The 15,419-nt window shown below is 34.7% G+C and overlaps 1 protein-coding gene and 1 pseudogene across 3 annotated transcripts in view; one reads left to right on the forward strand and one right to left on the reverse strand.

Moving 5' to 3' along the window:
• Positions 1–15,419, forward strand: part of Camkmt (calmodulin-lysine N-methyltransferase) — a 421,570-nt gene that overhangs the window by 289,529 nt on the left and 116,622 nt on the right. The window lies entirely within an intron of this gene.
• Positions 3,067–8,745, reverse strand: LOC109675447 (nucleolar protein 16 pseudogene; annotated as a pseudogene).

A 15,419-nucleotide genomic window follows, 5' to 3' on the forward strand; every position in this document is an offset into this window, starting at 1 on the left:
GAAGCCTACAACTATTCAAACTTTTCTTTAGTCAGACATCAAGAAAACATCATATCCGAGCTGTTCTTTTTCATCTCATTCCTGTTTCTCCCATGCAATTCTTTATATACACTTCTAATAGTTAAAATTATTTTTAATGGATGAGTTTTCATTTAAAAGTAAAAAAAGATGTTCTCTGCTTCAAGCAGCAGGTGTGTTTTTAATCTTTAATAGGTCACCTTCCCAAGTGCAAGCAGGCAAGCTGTTATTGATCAAAGAGGTTTTGTTGGGTAGCTCTCAGATTATTGAGTGACAAACTTTATTGAATTTGACTTAACAGAAGTCAGGAGACAGCTGAAGCATAAGAGCTTGCACTGCCATCAGAGTCATTTTACGACAGCTAGGGAGCAAAGCTCAGAGATGGATACTGAGCTCTTTGCTGGCCCTTGGAGATTAACTGAACAGCCTTCCTACCAATTCCCAAGCCTGTCAGCAGAACCAATTAGATTTTCAACCAGTAGACAAGAAGGGTGGCACTTGGGGACCTTTTTGCTTTAGGTCGAAGGCTTTTCAGACTGCGATGAGATGACATTGATGATGACACGTTGAGCATTGGTTGGTTTTAAGACAAGTTAAATTAGCAGTCTTGAAATGATTCCAACTGTCTCCTGACTTCTCACTGTTGCCATATTCAGTGGATCCTGTCAGGAGCAAGTTGATGACTTAATAGTCTTTCTTGAGTGGATTTGAGCACTTTGGCTGTGTGTTTATGTGTAGTTGTCATGCTTAAAATATTCATATGAGGGTTTGAAATATTTATTTGAAGGCGCCTTCTGCAGAGTTCAGCAGTAAGGTTCTTGGTGCTTCTACCTACTTTTTATTTTTTATATTTTGCTTCTCTAAGCAGTTATTTTGTACATCCACCTTTTATTCTATTTCATGTTTAATTGATGACAATATTTCATGTAATTATTGATAACTTCATTTATGATAAAGTTAAGGAGCCTTTTTGACATCATGCTTTTCTTCCTGACTACTGTAAAGTCAGATCTACTTCTCATAACAGTTTGAAAACCATTGGGGATTAGGAAAGGCATTGTTGTTTCACTCAATAACCTTTGATCCAAGAAGACCAAGGCAGTTTTTAATGGAAGAGTATAAACAGAAGGATAGAAGCATGGATATAATACTATTTTAATTGAGCTTTAATGATGGAAGCAGCAGATCTTTGAGAAGCTTCAGTTTTGACCCTGGAAAAGTTATACAGGATACTTATTTGAGGTATTGAAAAGTACAATTACTCAAGTCTATATGTGTACTTAAAGATTACTGAAGAGTCTTATCTTCCACTAGCCTCAGAAAATTGTGATGAGTGTACTACCTTATGTAGGTAACAGAGATTTTAAATGAGCATATTTAACGTTTTTCGTATTTATTCACTTTTTTTGAATGCAAGAATACTACACTAAGCCACGTCCTCAGCCCTAGTTTTTAATATTAGCAGAGTTACCTGGCATATAATTAAGACAATTTATAATTTGTGGCACTCAACACCTTCACATTTTTATGAGTGGGAATGATTTTAGATGATTATATTTGTGTATATTATATAATTATATTTGTGTCTGCAAACATATGTTTGTATAAGTTTGTGTGGGTAGATCAACTGAGTAATTTATGTTTTATAACAAAGTTCTGTACTTTCTACAGTTGCTGTTGGTGCTATTAATTGGCAAATACCAATTCCTCAAAAGGGGTGGAAATTAAAATATTTTCCATTTATAAAGAGTACTTTTGCTGAACTAAACTCAAAAGTTTGTAAGTAGTGCTATAGTGATCTACACTGGTTAAATTCTTTTTGAAGAACTTTATTTACAAACAAAGCATCTTGGTGTATGTATTTAACATGGCATTTAGAAACCTGATCTATTGTTTCATACCTATACAGTGCTCTGGATAGCAATTATAATATGTAGGAAATAAATATTTCAATATCAGAATCATTTTGCAAATGGATTCTTCCAGATACTTTTTGAGATAGCCATTCATCAGAATCCCCATATAATCATCATCCAGTTCCAATAAGCAATAACCTATGGTCAGTATTGTCCCCTTGAAAACACCACTTACTTCTTCTCTTACATCATTTTAAAGCAAATCCAAGATAATCATGTAAATTTCATCCATAAATATTTCAGTATCTATAGCTAAAAGATAACATAACTACAATACCATTAACACATCTAAAAATACTTAGCAATAAATAATTTCTTGATACCATCCAAGATAGTCAGTATGGACAGTGGAAGGCTTCTTTACACTGAGTAGCCTGGAAGGCCTCTCTGAGGATGTGATAGCGAGCTGAGATCTAAGGATGAGAATTGTATCTACCATTCAGGAAGAAACAAATGCAAAGGCCCCAAAGAAGGCCATTGTTTAGTCTGTTTGAGAAAATGAAAGGATATGGATTTTATTCTAAGCACAATAGCAGGATATTGCAGAGTTTTAGCCAGAGGAATAGCATGATCAAATTTGTATCTTTTGAAGACTACTTTTTTTTCTCCATGGAGAATTAACTGTTAGAAAGGCAAGTATAGAATGGAGAAAAAAAATGCTGAAAGACTATTGCATTATTTTAAACTGGAAATGGTGGTAATTTGGATTGTGGTTGAGACAGTATAATGGATTGAAATAGATGAATTAAAGATGTAAGTAGAGGTAAAAGTCAGGACATGGTGATGGTTTAGAAGTGGGCCATGGTGAAGAAAAGATGAGAATCAAGCATGACTTCTAAGTTACTGGCCTGAAAAATAAGGCAGATGGTCAGTTCATTTACATAAGTCATTCTCTAGCACAGTCAATAATTTCCAGGCACACAAAATAAAGATAAGAAATAATCCAAGTGTGAGATAGTTTTATACTGATATAACAAAATACCCAAGATAATCTACTTAAAAGGAGGAAAGATTAAATAGGAGAGGGGGGAGAGGCCAGAGTCCCAATTTCCCCTTCAGCATCACACCCCCAGTGAACTAATTTCCCTCCAACAGGCCCCTCTTCTTAAAGGTCCACCACCTCCCAATAGCATCATGGGCTGGTGACCACGCCTCCAATATATAGCCTTTGGGGAAGATTCAAGATCCAAACTATAAAAAAGAATAATCACAAAGTTATTCACTTTAATGTCAAAATGGCCTTGATTTCTCATTTCTCATAATGTAAATAGCATGGAAACATCTACTTATGTTTAATGCCTTTTTTAACTTTAAAAAGCAACTTTACAGAGGTGTAATGCATACTGTCAATATACTATTTTAAGTATACATTTTAAGAGTTTTATAAAACGTATACACTTGTATAACTATTAGTCTAATAAAGTCATAAAAGGTTTCTATCAGTCTGAAAAGTGCTATTATTAATGGTATTGCATTTTTATTTCATTTTGTAGTTATTTTTTGCTGACATGTAAAATATAATTGATTTTTTGTGTGTTATTTTGAATGCTGTGACATTGACAGATTCACTTATTAATTCTAATAGCTTTGTGAGTACTTCATAGAATTTTTAAAAAATATTCCAGACTCTCTTAGCTCATTTGAGCTTCTATATCTGAATACTATAAACTGGGTAGCATAAAAACAATAGAAATGTATTTCTTAGTTCTGGAGGCTGAGAAGTTCAAGATCTAGGAGCCAACAGATTCTAGTGAGGGCCTATTCTTCAGAGATGGTGACTTTTCACTGTGTCCTTACATGGTAGAATGGGCAGGCTAACTCTCTGGGGTCTCTTCTCATTTATTAGGGCACTAATTCCATTCATGACTCATCTTCCTTCATAACTTGACCATCTCCTAAAGCTCCTACTTCCTAATATGATCAACTTGGGAATTAGAATTTCATCATATGAATTTGAAAAGGACATAAACATTCAGACCATAGCCCAAGACTATATCTTCCATTAATAAAGACAGTTTACCTCATCCTCTCTAGTCTGTATGATTTGATTTTCTTTTCTTGCTTTATTGCACTGGCTAGGACCTCCATGAAACAATGAAAAGAAATGTTGAGAGTGAATATACATGACTTGTTTCTGATCTTATGATAAAACATTTATTGTTCAACTGTTAAGATGTTAAGTGTGTGATTTTAATAGATGTGTATTAAAGTATCCTATTTCCTTAGAATTTTATTATAAAATTAGTGTTATTTTTAATTGAAAAAATCATTATGTACATATAGTTGGGGTGCAGTGCTATGTGTATGGATATAATGTGGAATGCCTAAATCAATCTAATTAATATATCCATTGCCTCAGTTATTTTTGTGGTGAGACATTTGATATTTACTCTGTTAGTGATTTTGAAATATATATGATTATTAACTATAGTCACCTTGTACAATAGATCTCAAAAGTTACTCCCTTTGAACAACAACTCCCTATTTTCTTTGTCTACACCTCCAGATCTAGTAACCATGATTCTACTGTCTACTTCTATGAATTATACTTTTCAGATTCCACATATACGTGAGATCGTGCAGTATATGTCTTTCTGTGCCTGGCTTATTTCACTCAGCATAATATCCTCCAAGTTCATTCACATTGTCAGAAATGACAAACTATTCCATTATATATATATGTGTGTATATATATATATTTATTTATATATATGTATGTATCTATTCTTGCACACATATATGCATACATATATATATTCTTACACACACATACATATATATATACCACATTTTCTTTATAGAATCATTTTTGATGGATACTTTGCTTGATTGCATGTCTTGGCTGTTGTTAATAATGTCGCAGTCAAAAGGGGAGTGCAGATATTCCTTTGACATATTGATTTCTAGTCCTTTGGATGTGCACCCAGAGGTAGAATTGCTGAATCATTGGGAATTTTTGTCTAGAATATGTGTTGAACTTTGTTGCATTGTTTTCCTTTATCTTTTGAGATGATTGTGTAATTTTTCTCCTATATTTTTAATGTGATAAATTATATTGATTCTTCAATATAATAATGTTAATGTAGCCTTTAAAATAGGTAAATCCTATTTTATCACAAGAGATTAATGTTTTAAATATTGCTAGATTTGATTTGCTATTTTATTAAGGCTTATGTCATCAATGTTTATATTAGCTATAATGGTTAGTATTTTTCTTGAAGTATTGTGGTAGTTTCTTTGTTTACTTTTGGTATTAGGATATTGCTATACTCATAAAATAAATTGGAAAGTGTTCTTCTCTGAACAAATTTGTGTAAGATTGCTAGAAATTCTTCTCTAAAAGGTTGACAGAATTAACTAGTGAGGCAATCTGAAACCAGAGTATTCTTTGTGGAATTTTATCTGTAAATAGACACAGAGTGCTTCAGATGTTTTATTTCTTCTTGTGTCTGTTTTGATAACTTATGTCTATTTCATGTAAGTTTTCAAATTTATTACCATAAATTTACTTTTAACATTCCCTTATTGACTTTTAATATCAGTAGGATCTGTATCAATGCCCCCTATTTCATTTCAAATGCTAGTAATTCATATTTTCAACTCTTGTTTTTCTTGAGTTGTCTAGCTAGAGGTTTATTTTTTTCATTGATCTTTCCAAAGAACTGAATTTTGATTTAATTGATTTTCATTAATATCTGCTTTACATTTCATTGCTTTCTCCTTTTATCTTTTTCACTTTTTATTTCTAATTACCTTGTGTTTAATGTGTCTTTCTTTTTCTAGTTTCTGAAAGTGAAAGGTTAGGTAATTAATTTCAAATGTTTATTTTTTTCTAATGCAAGGATTCAAAGTTGTAAATTTCCCTCCTTACACTCCATACTCAACAAATTTTGATATGCTTTATTTTGATTACTGATCAGATCTTTTAAAGATTTCTTGTGATTTTTATTTGACCTGTTGATATTTATCAGTATGGTTGTTGTTGGTGTTTTACAGTCCTGGAAATGGAATTCATTCAGGCCTTTGCCCACATGTTAGGCAAGGGTCTACCACTGACTACATCCCCAACCCTTTTTTTTTTTTTTCCCCAAGATGTTTTGCTGTGTTTCCCAGTTAGGTCTGAAGCTCCTGAACTCAAGTAATCTTCCTGCCTCAGATTCCCTAGTACTGGGACTACAGCCACGCACCATCATCCTGGCTTATTATCGTGTTGTTTAATTCTTGAGTATTTGAAGATTTTTCAAGACATTTTTTTGTTACTGATTTTTAACTTAATTTTAGTTTGGTCAGAGAATGGATTCTGGATAATTTCAATATTTCAATACACAAGGTAAATAAATAAATGAATAAATAAATAAATAAATAAATAAATAAATACACACACTTACTTTATGGCCCATGATATGGTTTACCTCAGTGACTGTTCCGTGTACATTTGACAAATATGTGTAGTCTACAATTGTTTGATGTACTGTTCTACAGACGTCAACTAAGTCAAGTTGATTGATAATATATTCTCATATTTTGTATTTACTAATTTTCTATTTGTTCTATCAGTTACTAAGAGGGGAATAGTGAAATCCCTTATTATAATTTTGGTTTTATCTATTTTTACTTTCATGTCTGCAAGTTTTTCCTTTATACTTTAGCTTCACATTTATGATTGTCATGTCTTTTTTGGTGAATTGGTCTCTTTATACTTAGGAATTATCTTACTTTATCTTTGGAAATATTCCTGTGGGAAGTCTATTTGGACTGATATAAATATCTAACTTTCTACTGGTGTTTGCATGGAATATTTTTCCACTCATTTATGTTTTACCTGTCTTATCTTCAAGTATATGCCTTTTTATACCATATAGTAGAGACTTGGATTTGAGCCCATCTGATAGATTGTTTAATTGGAGCATATTTAATTATTGATTTAGTTGTGTTTAAGTTTATTATCTTGCTATTTGTTTCACCATTTCTTTATTTTCATATTGTTACTTCGTTTTTTAAATAACTTCACCATTAATCTAGTGGCTATACTTTTTATTTAAAGTTTAGTAGTTTCTCTAAGGGTTAAAGTATATAACTTTGACTTACATCTACCTTCAAGTAATACTATACCATTTCATATACAATGTTAGGACCTTTAAGAATATACTGCCACTCTCTTATCTTTTCCTTTATGCTGTTATCATACGTTTTACTTCCACCTATGTCATATGCTTCACAATACAGTGTTACTGTTTTTGCTTTAACAGTTAAGTATCTTTTTAATTAACTTAAAAATAAGAAAAATGTTTATATTTACCATCTGCATTGCTCTTCATTCATTCATGTATATTTGAGTTTCTATGTAGTATCATTTTCCTGTCACTTAAAGACCTCAATCATCTCTTATTATGCAGGTCTGCTGACAATGACTTCTCTCATTTTTTGTTTATCAGGAAAGACTTTATTTTTCCTTCATGATTGAAGTTTATCTTTACTGGACATAGAATTTTAGGTTAATAACATTTTTTTTCTTTAACACCTTTGTTTGGATAAAGAATTTTAATTTGATGTTTTGTTTTATTTAGCATTGGAAAAATGGCATACGTTGTCCTCTGGCTTTTATTGTGTCTGAGAAGTCAAAGATGCATCTTTGTTATTCTAAGTACACTGTAGGGTTTTCTTTTGGGAGGGGTGGGCTGATTTTAAGAACTGTTCTTTATCACTGGTTTTCAGTAATTTGGTTATAAGGTGCCTTAAAGTGATTTTCTTTGTGTTTGCCTGCTTGGAGCTTGCTGACCCCATGAATATTTGGATTTATCATTTTTTTTTTATCAAGTTGTGGGCTTATTTCTTTGACTATTTTTCTACCTCATTTCTCTCACAAGTCCTTTCGGGGCTTCAATGGTATGTATGATTGATACTGATACTGTCACTTAATATTGTTTGACTTGTCACTGAGGCTCTGTTCTGTTTTATTGTTTTATTTTGTTTCTTACTCTTTTCTGTCTCCTTCAGTTTGGGTTAGTTTCTATCATTATCACCAATCTTCTTATCTACAATGACTAATCTAATGTTAAGCCCTTCCAGGGAATCTTTTTTATTTCATATGTTATATATTTTTTACTCCAAGAGTTTATTTGCTTCCTTTTTATACTTTCCATTTCTTTACTCATTGTGTTTATGTTTTCCTTTAACCTTTGAATATGTTTGTAGTATCTTTTTTTTTTAGAGAAGTAAAATACCCTTGGTTTTTATTATGTTCAGATTATGTTCAGATAAAGTACCCACTCAAAACAGCAAGTTCCAGCTTTTCTGTGAGCCCTCAAAAGAATATAGAGTAGAACCTCTAGGGTGTGTGTACGTGTACAACCTGATTTGGCCAGCCTCAACTAAAGCTATATATTGCTTGCCTTTCCCAGACTCTGGCTTTTTTGGTCCAGGAGGCCTCAACCTGAGGCAGGTGTAAATCAGACACTCAACTTCAATCTTATTTTGCAAAGAATCGGTGAAGGCTTGCTACTCTGCTGAGTAGAAACATTTATAGATGTTGATCTTATTCCAGATTTGTTTTGGGGTATCTTGGTAGTAATTCTTCTCATCCCAGGCCATGGCCTTATAGTCTTTCCTATGGTTCTCCACCATGTAGTGTATATAGTCAATGAAGTCCCAAGGTAGGGTCTTGGGAAGCTGGCTTCTGCCTCCAGGTCATTTAGCCTATAGAGTCATTTAGCACAGGCTCTTTAGGCCTCTCCTCCATGTCCACCTCCATAAACTTCACCTTTCTCTTACAGAAGGGAACTGCCTTGTTGGGGTCCATGGCCAACCCCATCTCCACCAGGTTTTGCCACACCAATTTGGTGCATTCCCAGGCATGTCGGATGTGGGAGCACTTGATCCCTGGCCCTGCCCCACGTGGAGCATTCCAGTTCAGACTCTTTCTCTTAACATTGTACCTGAACTTCTGCTTCTAAGTCTTGTCCTTGGCCTTGGGTATCACACCAACCACGGTACCATCAGCTCACCCCTGGTACTTCCCATTCTCACAGCCTCGTGTGAACAGACTCCTTTAGGCCAGTACTGTAATATCTTTGTGTAATTCCCTTTTTCTGCTCTATCCATCTTTATTCTTTTTATCATATTGAATCTTTTTCTATTGGTCAAATTTCTTCCTGTTTTTTTTTTTTTTGAAACTAGTTTTTCCTTGCTTGTAAGTTTTTGAGGATGCAAGATATTGTGACTATTACATTGTTGAGAGAATTTTGTTTTCCCTTGGTAGTCAGTGAAGCTGCTTGTGAATCATCGTGGTTCCTTCAAATTTTGTTTTTGTTTTGTTTTTAGCTTTGTTAGGGACATGTCTAGAGTAGCCTTCACTTTTTTTTGTGGGACTGGGGTTTGAACTCAGGGATTTGCACTTGCAAAACAGGTGCCCTGCTGCTTTAGCCACGCCTCTAGTCCATTTTGCTTGTTATTTTGGAGATGGGGGGGGGGTCTCTCCAGCTACTTGACTGAGCTGGCCTGGAACCTGTGGTCTTCCTGATCTCAGCCTCCCAAATAGCTTCGATTAGAGTAGCCTTCACTTTATGGATAGCTTCGTCCTTCTTCCATGGCCTTACTTTTGGGGATCTGCACCAAATATCCGCATTATCTAATGATCTCTTTTCACTATGGAACAGGAACATCTTCTAGATTGGTGTTCTTTGCTCAGCCTGTTGGAGTCTCACTTTATGCATGCATAGCTTGGTGCTCAGGAAAAGATTGAGAGGATCCTATTCAAATTTCTAAAGCTCCACTATGTATGCATTCTAATTTCTCTTCTTTCTGGTCTTCTGCCCTGCAAATTTCAGACATGTTATCCTCCCCTAATTCAACTCTACCTCCTCAACTCAGCAAGTTATCCATCTCTGTTTGGAATGGTCTTAAGATTTATTTCCTTTGTTTCTTTTCTCTCATAGATCCCAATCCTATGTTGCCAGTTGTCCAATAGGTGAAAACAATGGTTTCATATATTTTGTCCAGTTTTCTAGTTGTTTATAGTTGGGTGGTCAAATCTGGTGCCAATTTTCAGTCATTAGTAACAGCAGAAGCCTTCTAATTTCTTTAGATGAATAGTTTATTATTTATAAATTTATTTATATGCTATCTCACAGTGATTTATTGACACAAAACAATAAATCTTGCTGCCTATCTGTAAGGAATTGAGTGAACTAAAGATGAAACACATGTAATATAAAAATTAGAAAGGTATATAAGAGCCCAAAAGAGTACATAACTATATGGTGTAGTACGGAGGTATAAATGAAGAAATTAACCAAGTTTTATAGGTGTTCTCCATGTTGAAAGCAGGCATAAAGGAAATTCCAAGTAGAGAAACAGTGAATAGAAAGGTACAGAGGTATGAAATAATACAATACCTTTATAAGGGTAGCTTTATTAACTCATTCATTTTATAATACATATTTAGTGTCTACTAGATGCTGTACAATGTGTTAAGATGTTCACAATTCCTACCTTCATACAGCATACAGTCTAGCAGTTCAAAGTGGAGTCAGGGGAGCATAGGGTGCCTAGATATGGACAATATGGCCAGAAGGAAGGTTGAAGACAGAGTATGAATTGCCTCAAACACTACAAGGGGTTTGTGATTATCTTGAAAGCCTCTGGCCTCCAAACTTCTTTTATTGTACATTCCATCTGTAAAACCTTTTTTCATATTTACCCAAACATATATAAATTCATTTATTAATAAATTATGTATTTGTACTGCTATATTCACTATAAAATAGGCCAAAAAAAAGGAAATGTGAGTGGGAAAATATAAGTCTAGTGTTCTTGTCTTGTATTCCATGCTTTATCTTGGATATCCTGGCTTCATGTGCATTACTTTATAGATCCCTAGGCAATAAGAAGCTCTCAAGATTCTTATGTAGGAAAGAAACCAGTTAGGATTGTTTTGTAAAGCTGCTAAACATGACTTTTATTCTGAATAATGCTTTTAAAAGCAGAGGAGAATGTGGACTACTACTCCTGGTCTAGGGTTATTATCTGAGGCTGCTCCTTAGAAGTGGTTAGAAATCTAACCTAGTGTTGTCATTGCTGATGCAATACACTAGACTAACCAAGTACTAGATTATCCAATGCCAAATTAGCATTCCCTGTGGTGAAATTGACTTACAGACACAATCCAACTGAAGTTTCCTGTGCAAATATTTTCAATATTTCAATGGGATAAGTTTGTTTTCACAGATATGCTAGTCTTGTTTTTTTAAGAGGGAGGAAGAGAGAGAGAGAGAGACAGAGAGAGAGAGAGAGAGAGAGAGAGATTTATATAGGTAGTCATGCTTCCCATATGGAAGTGGTAAATCTCACACTAATTTTTCCCCTGAATAAACTTGAATGAATTGCTTTTGATCTACCTGTATTATGCCCAGAAGTGAAGAAATAAAGGCTGAGCACACTAAACAAGAAACTGTACCAAGGTAGGGCCAGGCAGTATTGGAGGTCTCAGAAGTCAGTAGTACGGCTAGCAGACAAGCCTGAGTGAAGCAGCTGAAGATACCAGTTAAGTGAGAAGCAAGGTGCTTAGAATGCTAGTAACCAGGAGATAGAGTTGGGATCCAGGCATACAAGAGACTAGAGAATGAATGTACAGAACCACTCCTAAGGTAAACCTCAATGGCTGAAGAGGCAGCTTGCTTCAGTTCAGCAGTCTCTGCGTAAACACTGAGGCAGTTACCAGGGTAACTTAGGTGTAGCTGAGAACTTCCCTGGGTAATTTGGGTGCATCTGATAATCTGATTGGAATGGGACACACAAAGGCTGAAAGAAAGATGGTTTGTAAGTAGTTAGTATGCATCCAGCTTACCCTCTTAATGAAATATTTCTATTACTTATTTCTCTACTCTTATCATTGTTTTTTATGGTTTTAAAAATATTTTGCATAGAATAAATGAAAGACTTCTTCCCAAATTATATGAGAATGTATTAACTGTGTCTCTCTATATGTCTTTCCAATACAATTTATGAGCAAAGATATTACATAAATTCTTTTTAGAAACTGGAAAATTATGCCCCCAAAAAGTTACTCATGTCAGACAGGAGAGAGTTCAGTTTGCTTTTTTCCTGCTTTTGTTTTGTTCATTGCCTAAATAATTGTTTTTAGCAAATGCACCTTTCCCTTGTTCCATTTTATTTAACCAATCTCAAACAACTGAAGTAACATCACATCAGAAGCTACGCACTTCTGAGTTCACCTCACAGTAGAGAGAGCAGTACTCCAAGTTGACAGGCATTGCCGTAGGTAAGAAGGAAAAATTGAGTTACCAAAGCATTTGACACGCTGCCATTGAAAGCTGTCCGAAGGCAGTGGGTGTTCGATAAATCCAAAATGGGCCATGGCTAGGGGCACCTGTAGAATGGTTAATGGCAGTCATTTAGTTGTCATTCATTTTTCAGTTCAGATTATTTTAAAATACTTTGTTAGTGCAGAATATGTTTGCTTAAGTCATTTTAGGAGTAGTACTTTTCTCCAGGAGGAAATTAGGTATTCTTCATTTTACAGTTCTTGAATAATAGCTGAGAAAACTGCAATCGCATAAGCAAATCACAGATAAACACCAGATTATCATATTAAAGTCCTTATTAGTCTGTCAGAAGAATGTGGGTTTTTGCACAGAATACTTTTTAGTTTTTTATTATCCTTTTTTTCAAATCAGAAAATTCTGCAATGATTCAGGTTTCTACTTTTATTAGGAATCTAATCTTTATCTCTGACCTCCCCACGTAACTCCAGTCTAAAATAGCAAATTTTTCTTTACATTTTAAAAATTATGTATAGCTGTTTTGATTTTTTTTCAACACTATCCAATGGTATTGAGAAGTCTGTTAGTGATCCTAAATCCAGTATGTCAGTATGTCAGTGGTTGCCTAAAAGTATACTGTCTTCATTATTTAATTTATTTTGCATTTGAAAAGCCACCAAATCTAATTGTTCTTAAATTTACATATATATTTATGTTTTGCCTGTGAAACTATAGATACTTTCTTTTTTATGGTTTCCTCTCTAAGAAAAGAGAACTCTTGTCAGTGACAGCTATTTCTTCTTTGATTCTTTCAGCATCGAGGGCATTGTTGTGAAAGTTAGGTTATCATTCAATATTGTTCAATTTCTATTTGAAATAGGGTGTTTTTCCCAAGATTTGAGAGGAATGCACAGAACTCCTCCTGCCCCATGAAATCTAAAAGCTACCTTTCCTCTACTACAGCCATTATGGCAGGCTAAAAACAGAAGAAAGAAAACTGAACTTACTGTAGAGTGTCAGGAGAAATGACTGAGAAGTCTAAAGTTCTACCATGTGTTTCATGTGAGAACCCAAGGCAAAAATCTGGTGCTTCTTATTCTTCATAGGTAGAGTATTGTCCTTCAAATGGAACCAAGTCCTCTCAAGGAAAAGGAAATGGTCCTCTGAAAAAAAATGGAGGGTGCAGTAGAATTTGTGATTTGTTTTATTTTATAATAAAATCACATGGCATCCTGACTTCCTGTTTATTAACTGTGCAGGCCCTTCTATGTGGATGTTGTTTGGTCACAAGAAAAATAGACAAATAGGAGACATGTTCCATTCTTTCAGATGCCATCTGATGAATTGCCTCTGACATTCCCTGACCTTTGCTTGCTCCAGCAAATGTGGTCAGTGACAAAGGCTTTGGACTTCCTACTTTCTTTTCTTAGATAGAACAGACACATTTGTAGCCATTGGCAAGACCCAGCCCTCAAGTGGTGGAGAGGATTAGCTCTGGGTTGTCTGAACTGCCAAGTTAGCTCCCCCAATGGTTTGTTCCACAGCAGGTTTGATCTTTTTCATTACATTCTGCATTACATTAATTTCTTTTGGCTTTTTGACATGGAGAAAATGATATAGATGTTCCTTGATTTTCAGTGGGGTTTTGTCTCAATAAGCCCATGATAAGTTGAAAATTTTGTAAGGCAAAAATTCATTTAATGTACCCAGACTACCAAACATCCTAGTGTAACAGCCATTTCCTTTTGTGATCATGTGGCTGACAGGGAGTTGCAGCTCACCGCCATTGCCCATGCCCAAGCATCTCGAGAGAAGATTGCACTGTATATCAGTCACTAGCCCAGGAAAAATAAACATTCTAAATTCAAAGTATGTTATCTACTGAATGCATATCACTCTCACACCATCATAACATTGAAAAAAAAATAGTGAGTTGGAACCATTGAAACTTGGAGATCATCTCTACACAAGATATCAAACCCAGACTGATTCTTTATTATTTAAGAAATATTCCAATCAAAACAAGATAGGCTGAGTAGATTAACAAAACTGACTTGAAATATTAATAAAAGTAATTCAGGCCAAGATTTGTAACTGGAATGACTAGTTAGTGGGCAAACTATGAGTTTATTGTGTCTAACTTAACTTTCAGTGGGCTCATATCAAAGATAGTGGACAAAACTGGATTATGATTTGACTAATGCAGAAACAGCAAATACCATCTTTCAGACTTCCCAGGGGAGTTATATTCAGTTCTTATGGACAATTTAGCATACTTTAGTGGCTAGGAGCCCTGATGCTGCAGCCAGACTGCCTGGATTTAAATGGCATCTCTGCAGTTCAAGTCCCAGTACTGACAAAACAAACAAAACTCCCTCTCTCTCTCTCTTTTGCAGTACTTGGATTTGAACTCAGGGCTTCATGGTGGCCATCCTCCCAGCCCTTTTTGCTTTAATTCTTTTTTAGGTTATGGTCTCATGTTTTTGCCAGGGGCCAATCTTGGACCTCGATTCCTTTACCTATGCCTCCTGCATAACTGGGATCATAGGCATGGACACGCACCTGGTCTAAGTCTTGCTCTTTCTTGGGCAAGTTAGTTAATCTCTGTGTTTCAGTTTTCTCATCTATAAAATGGGGATAATGGTGGTATTTACTTTGTATACTTTTACTAGGTTCCAATGAATGACTTGATTTATGTAAAAACATTAGGATAGTACCTGGTAAGCACTAACCAAATGTAACTGTAGTGATGGTATAGTTCATGCATGAGACACATGTCATTAGGACAACTTTCTCCTATGATTAGATATTTGGATATTGGGTATTTGAGGACATTTCAAAAGTATTTCTACCCTGGGATACTTTGTTCTGTTTAATCTATTTCTGTTTAATCTACCTCCTTTATAATAGACATTGCTTGTGTGCTTTGAAAATGCAAGATAATTTTATGAATTATACAAGGACACCCGGATTTAAAAGCATGTTAATGCATTTGTAAATATTTAGAATTGGTTCACACACAGCATCTAAGAAGTAACCAGTAAGTCCCCACTTCCCTCCCTTTTGAAACCTGAGTTTTTCTTGTGGAACACACATCCTTCTCCTTAATTCCTGGGTTCTGAATATTCACATTGAGTCATTTTGTTATTGATTTGTCATCAAACAGGAATATGATTATCAGTAATATGACTTACTGATATATCCA

Source organism: Castor canadensis, chromosome 12 (genome assembly GCF_047511655.1).
Source record: "Castor canadensis chromosome 12, mCasCan1.hap1v2, whole genome shotgun sequence".
NCBI classification, from domain to species: Eukaryota; Metazoa; Chordata; class Mammalia; order Rodentia; family Castoridae; genus Castor; species Castor canadensis.